This window comes from Triticum aestivum, chromosome 7A (genome assembly GCF_018294505.1).
Source record: "Triticum aestivum cultivar Chinese Spring chromosome 7A, IWGSC CS RefSeq v2.1, whole genome shotgun sequence".
NCBI classification, from domain to species: Eukaryota; Viridiplantae; Streptophyta; class Magnoliopsida; order Poales; family Poaceae; genus Triticum; species Triticum aestivum.
Window position 1 is genome coordinate 356,257,451 of NC_057812.1, and position 7,135 is coordinate 356,264,585.

Here is a 7,135-nt window from a genome sequence, read left to right on the forward strand (position 1 = left end):
CCTGCCGAGGACCTTCCTCGTCAAGCTCTCCATCAGTGCGTTCCCCGTCGCCTCCTTTTTGCCTTCACCTGCCGCATCTGGGAGGAGAAGGGCAAGAACGGGGATCATGGGGCACTTAATATTTTTTAGTTTGTAAACCTGCATGCACTTGTTAAATTTAAACCTTGTAATGCCCTTGCTCATGTTTCCATTCCGTATGAACTGTACTTATATGGGACGTATTTAATGAAAAAGGGTGCTTGCCGGGCTCTTTGTGCATGAGCGAAGGCCATGCAAAGGAATAAATCCTTGTTATTTTTAAGATAAACTTTGTCGCCCGGCAACAAGCCTTGCCGTCCCCTCACTTCATTCGACCATACTCACGTTCTTGGCGGAGGCAGGGGCGAAGTAGGGTTAGGCCCTTCGTTTGCTTCCCTGTCACCGCGGCTACAACCAAGTTCTGACCTAGTGAATGGTCCTTGGATACAAGAAAGGGGGAGTATGGTGGCCTAGGAATACAACGAGGTTTCATACGGAAATGCGTGACAGGGGATAAAAGACTTATCTGAATCTGCAGCCCCCGGTAACCTTGGCTTGCCGGGGCCGGAGTGCCGCTTTGCTCTTTTCTTTCCAATAGCTCAACAGAAATGTACATGTACCTTCCGAACCAAAGAAGACAGAAAGGAACCGAGAGACGCACACTCGACATCTATGCTAGGGGTTAGCCGCCGCCGCTAAGCACTATTGACCCTAACCGAGGGAGAGACTCAACCTAGCATGCATGCTAAAACTCAGGGCACCAGCACTTCATTTATTTAGGATCAGGGTCTGCATCTGGCTTTGTACAGAGGGTTACATGCCTTGCTAGCAAGGCTTGTAAAAAAGGTGGCTTGCCGGGGGGCCGGCAACTGCGCCTTATGGGTAAAACTTGTGAAGATGATCGATGTTCCAGGAGTTGCTCAGTGGAATAGCATCTTCGGTCTCCAGGCGGACTGCGCCGGGCCTGCTGACTGGTATTACCCGATAAGGGCATTCCCACTTCACCGTCAACTTGTTGGAATTCTTGGCCGATTGAACGCACCTAAGAACAAGGTCGCCTTCCTCAAAGCTTCGGGCATGAACCTTGCGGCTATGGTAGCGGCGCAAGGCTTGCTGGTAGCACACTGCTCTCACAGCTGCCCGAAGATGATCTTCCTCAAGGAGCGTTGCGTCATCTTGCCGCAACTGTTGTTGCTCAAGCTCGTCATAAGAGAGCATTCGAGGTGACCCGTATGTGAGTTCCATGGGGAGAACTGCTTCTGCCCCGTGTACCAGGGCAAAGGGTGTCTGGCCGGTGGCTCAATTTGGCGTTGTTCTGATTGACCAAAGAACCGCCGGCAACTCATCAATCCAGCGCCTTCCGCTCTTGTGCAGCCTGTCAAAAGTCTTTGTCTTCAGGCCTCGCAGTACTTCAGCATTTTCCCTCTCCGCCTGGCCATTGCTTCATGGGTGTGCCACGGAAGCAAAACAGACCTTGCTGCCGAGGTCTTGGATGTATTGCATGAATGTGTGGCTTGTAAACTGCGTGTCGTTGTCCGTGATGACTCTATTTGGCACACTAAAGCGGTAGACTAGCCCCTTGAAGAACTTGAAGGCTGATTGCGTTGTCACCTTCCTTACCGCTTCCACCTCCGGCCACTTTGTGAACTTGTCAATTTCAATGTAGAAGTACTCAAACCCTCGACTGCACGGGGGAAGGGGCCCAGTATGTCGAGCCCCGAGACTGAAATGGCTAGGTGATACGTCTCCAACGTATCTATGATTTTTTATTGTTCCATGCTATTATATTACCTGTTTTGGATGTTTATGGGCTTTATTATGCACTTTTATATTATTTTGGGACTAACATATCAACCCAGAGCCCAGTGCCAGTTTCTGTTTTTTCCTTGTTTTAGAGTATCAAAGAAAAGGAAAATCAAACAGAGTCCAATTGACCTGAAACTTCATGGAACTTATTTTCGGACCAGAAGAAGCCCACGGAGTATCGGAGTTGGACTAGGAGAGTCCCAGGCTGCCCACGAGGGTGGGGGCACGCCCCCTGCCACGTGGACAGCCCGGAGGTCCACCGACGTACTTCTTCCTCCCATATATACCCATATACCCTAAAAACTTCGGGGAACACAATAGATCGAGAGTTCCGCTACCAGATCCTCCGTAGCCACCGAAAACTAATCTAGACCCGTTCCGAGACCCTATCGGAGGGGGAATCCTTCTCCGGTGGCCATCTTCATCACCCAGTGCTCTCCATGACGAGGAGGGAGTAGTTCTCCCTCGGGGCTGATGGTATGTACCAGTAGCTATGTGTTTGATCTCTCTCTCTCTCTCGTGTTCTTGAGGTGATACGATCTTGATGTATCGCGAGCTTTGCTATTATAGTTAGATCTTATGATGTTTCTCCCCCTCTACTCTCTTGTAATGGATTGAGTTTTCCCTTGGAAGTTATCTTATCAGATTGAGTCTTTAAGGATTTGAGAACACTTGATGTATGTCTTGCCGTGCTTATCTGTGGTTACAATGGGATATCACGTGATCCACTTGATGTATGTTTTGGTGATCAACTTGTGGGTTCCGTGATCTTGGGAATCTATGCATAGGATTTGGCACACATTTTTGTCTTGACTCTGCGGTAGAAACTTTGGGGCATCTTTGAAGTACTTTGTGTTGGTTTGAATAGATGAATCTGAGATTGTGTGATGCATATCATATAATCATACCCACGGATACTTGAGTTGACATTGGAGTATCTAGGTGACATTAGGGTTTTGGTTGAGTTGTGTCTTAAGGTGTTATTCTAGTACGAACTCTAGGGCTGTTTGTGACACTTATAGGAATAGCCCAACGGATTGATTGGAAAGAATAACTTTGAGGTGGTTTCGTACCCTACCATAATCTCTTCGTTTGTTCTCCGCTATTAGTAGCTTTGGAGTGACTCTTTGTTGCATGTTGAGGGATAGTTATGTGATCCAATTATGTTATTATTGTTGAGAGGACTTGCACTAGTGAAAGTATGAACCCTAGGCCTTCTTTCCACAACATTGCAATACAGTTTGTGCCACTTTTATCATTAGTTACCTTGCTGTTTTTATATTTTCAGATTACAAAAACCTTTATCTACCATCCATATACCACTTGTATCACCATCTCTTCGCCGAACTAGTGCACCTATACAATTTACCATTGTATTGGGTGTGTTGGGGACACATGAGACTCTTTGTTATTTGGTTGCAGGGTTGCTTGAGAGATACCATCTTGATCCTACGCCTCCTATGGATTGATAAACATTAGGTCATCTACTTGAGGGAAATTTGCTATTGTCCTACAAACCTCTGCACTTGGAGGCCCAACAACGTCTACAAGAAGAAGGTTGTGTAGTAGACATCAAGCTCTTTTCTGGCGCAGTTGCCGGGGAGGTTAGCGCTTGAAGGCATATCTTTAGATCTTGCAACCGAGTCTTTTAGTTTCTTGTTTTATCACTAGTTGGCCTATAAAAGAAAATTACAAACAAAAAATGGAATTAAGTTTGCCTCATACGCTTCATCTTTTTAATATCTTTCGTGAGTATGATGGAAAGGAAAATTGTCCAAAGTGTTAGAAGAAGAATGCATTAAAATGTTTGGCACTAAATATTTGAATGATGAGCATGATTTCAATGTTGTTAGTATGAATTCCTTGAATATCCATGATGGTAATGATATGCAAAGCCACAAGCTTGGGGAAGCTATGTTTGATGAAGATGATGTTTTTTCTCCCCCAAGTTATGATGAGCAAATTTATTATGATGAAAGCATGCCTCCTATTTATGATGGTTATATTTATGAAAGTGGATTTCGAGAGGTCATGACTTTATTTAGTGATGATTCCACTATCTTGGAAGAGGTTTCAATCGATTATGATGAGAACAAAGTTGCTACTTATGATAATTATTGTGATGATACATTTGCTATAAAAAGTAGTGATGATTATATTTATAAAACTTGTCATGATTATGATTACCCTTTTTCTGAACATTACTCTTTTAATGTGGAAAGAATTTATAGTATTCGAGTCTCTTATGATACTCCCACTATTCCGAAGGAGAAGAATCTTGATTATGTGGAGAGTAGTAAATTTTCTATGCTTGTACATCATGAAAAGAATGCTTTAGATGCTGGTTATATTGTTGAATTCATTCATGATGCTACTGAAAATTATTATGAGGAAGGAACATATGCTTGTAGGAATTGCAATAATATCAAGTTTCCTCTCTATGTGCTTAAAATTTTGAAGTTTTGCTTGTCTTTCCCTCCTATGCTAGTTGATTATTGTTCCCATAAGTTGTTTTCTCACAAAATCCCTATTAATATGAAGTGGTTTAGACTTAAATGTGCTAGTCATACTCTTCATGATGCTCTATTTATGCTTCAATTCTTATCTTTTATGTGAGCATCATTGAAATCATCATGCCTAACTAGGGGCGTTAAACGATAGCACTTGTTGGGAGGCAACCCAGTTTTATTTTTGTTCATTGCTTTTTGTTCCTGTTTAGTAATAAATAATTTATCTAGCCTATGTTATGATTGAGTTTTTATGTTATTATTGTTTGTGCCAAGTAGAACCGTTGTGAAGACTTGAGGAAAGTCTTGTTGATCTTGCTGTAAAAAAAAGAAACTTTGGCGCTCACGAGAATTGCTGCCATTTTTTATTGGAGAGTGCTATTTAGTTAATTATTTTTCTGGATGATTATAGATAAATCCCTCACGTCCATCAATTTATTTTAGAATTTTCGGGGTTCCAGAAGTTTGCGTTAGTTACAGATTACTCCAGACTATTCTTTTTTTGACAGATTCTGTTTTTCATGTGTTGTTTACTTATTTTGATGAATCTATGGCTAGTAAAGGAGTTTGTAAACCATAGAGAAGTTGGAATACAGTAGTTTTAACAACAATATAAATAAATTATGAGTTCATTACAGTACCTTGAAGTGGTGTTTAGTTTTCTTTCGCTAACAGAGCTCACGAATTTTCTGTTAAGTTTTGTGTTGTGAAGTTTTCAAGTTTTGGGTAAAAATTCGATGTACTATGTAATAATGAGTGGCAAGAGACTAAGCTTGGGGATGCCCAAGGCACCGCAAGGTAATATTCAAGTACAACCAAAAGCCTAAGCTTGGGGATGCCCCGGATGGCATCCCCTCTTTCGTCTTCGTTCATCGGTAACTTTACTTGGAGCTATATTTTTATTCACCACATGATATGTGTTTTGCTTGGAGCGTCATTTTATTTTCTTTAGTTTTGCTTGCTGTATGAATAAAATATCAAGATCTGAAATTCTTAAATGTTAGAGAGTCTTCACATAGTTGCATAATTATTTGACTACTCATTGATCTTCACTTCTATCTTTCGGAGTACTTTGTTGTTTGCTCTAGTGCTTCACTTATATCTTTTAGAGCACGGCGGTGGATTTATTTTGCAGAAATATATGAACTCTCATACATCACTTATATTACTTTGAGAGTCTTTAGAACATCATGGTAGTTCGCTTGGGTTATGAAACTAGTCCTAATATGATGGGAATCCAAGAGGGATATAATAAAAACTATCATATAAAGTGCATTGAATACTATGAGAAGTTTGATACTTGATAATTGTTTTGAGATATGGATATGGTGATATTAGAGTCATGCTAGTTGATTAGTTGTGAATTTGAGAAATACTTGTGTTGAAGTTTGTGATTCCCGTAGCATGCACGTATGGTGAACCGTTAAGTGACGAAGTCGGAGCATGATTTGTTTATTGATTGTCCTCCTTATGAGTGGCGGTCGGGGACGAGCGATGGTCTTTTCCTACCAATCTATCCCCCTAGGAGCATGCGTGTAGTACTTTGTTTCGATAACTAATAGATTTTTGCAATAAGTATGTGAGTTCTTTATGACTAATGTTGAGTCCATGGATTATATGCACTCTCACCCTTCCACCATTGCTAGCCTCTCTAATACCGCGCACCTTTCGCCGGTATCATAAACCCACCATATACCTTCGTCAAAACAGCCACCATACCTACCTCTCATGGCATTTCCATAGCCATTCTGAGATATATTGCCATGCAACTTTCCACCATTCCGTTTACTATGACACACTCCATTGTCATATTGCTTTGCATGATCATGTAGTTGACATTTTAGTTGTGGCAAAGTCACCGTTCATAATTCCTTCATACATGTCACTCATGAGTCATTGCACATCCCGGTACACCGCCGGAGGCATTCATATAGAGTCATACATTGTTCTAGTATCGAGTTGTAATCATTGAGTTGTAAATAAATAGAAGTGTGATGATCATCATTAATAGAGCATTGTCCCAAAAAAAGAAAGGACAAAAAAGGAGAAAGGCCAAATAAAAAAGTCCAAATAAAAAAATAAAAAGGGACAATGCTAGTATCCTTTTTTCCACACTTGTGCTTCAAAGTAGCACAATGATCTTCATGATAGAGAGTCCCTTGTTTTGTCACTTTCATATACTAGTGGGAAATTTTCATTATAGAACTTGGCTTGTATATTCCAACAATGGGCCTCCTCAAGTGCCCAAGGTCTACGTGAGCAAGCAAGTTGGATGCACACCCACTTAGTTTCTTTTGTTGAGCTTTCATACATTTATAGCTCTAGTGCATCTGTTGCATGGCAATCCCTACTCACTCACATTGATATCTATTAATGGGCATCTCCATAGCCCGTTGATATGCCTAGTTGATGTGAGACTATCTTCTCCTTTTTGTCTTCTCCACAACCACCATTCTATTCCACCTATAGTGCTATGTCCATGGCTCACGCTCATGTATTGCGTGAAGATTGAAAAGTTTGAGAACATCAAAAGTATGAAACAATTTCTTGGCTTGTCATCGGTGTTGTGCATGATTTAAATACTTTGTGTGGTGAAGATGGAGCATAGCCAGACTATATGATTTTGTAGGGATAACTTTCTTTGGCCATGTTATTTTGAGAAGACATGATTTCTTTGTTAGTATGCTTGAATTATTATTATTCTTATGTCAATATTAAACTTTTGTCTTGAATCTTATGGATCTCAATATTCTTGCCATAATAAATAGAACTACATGGATAAATATGTTAGGTAGCATTCCACA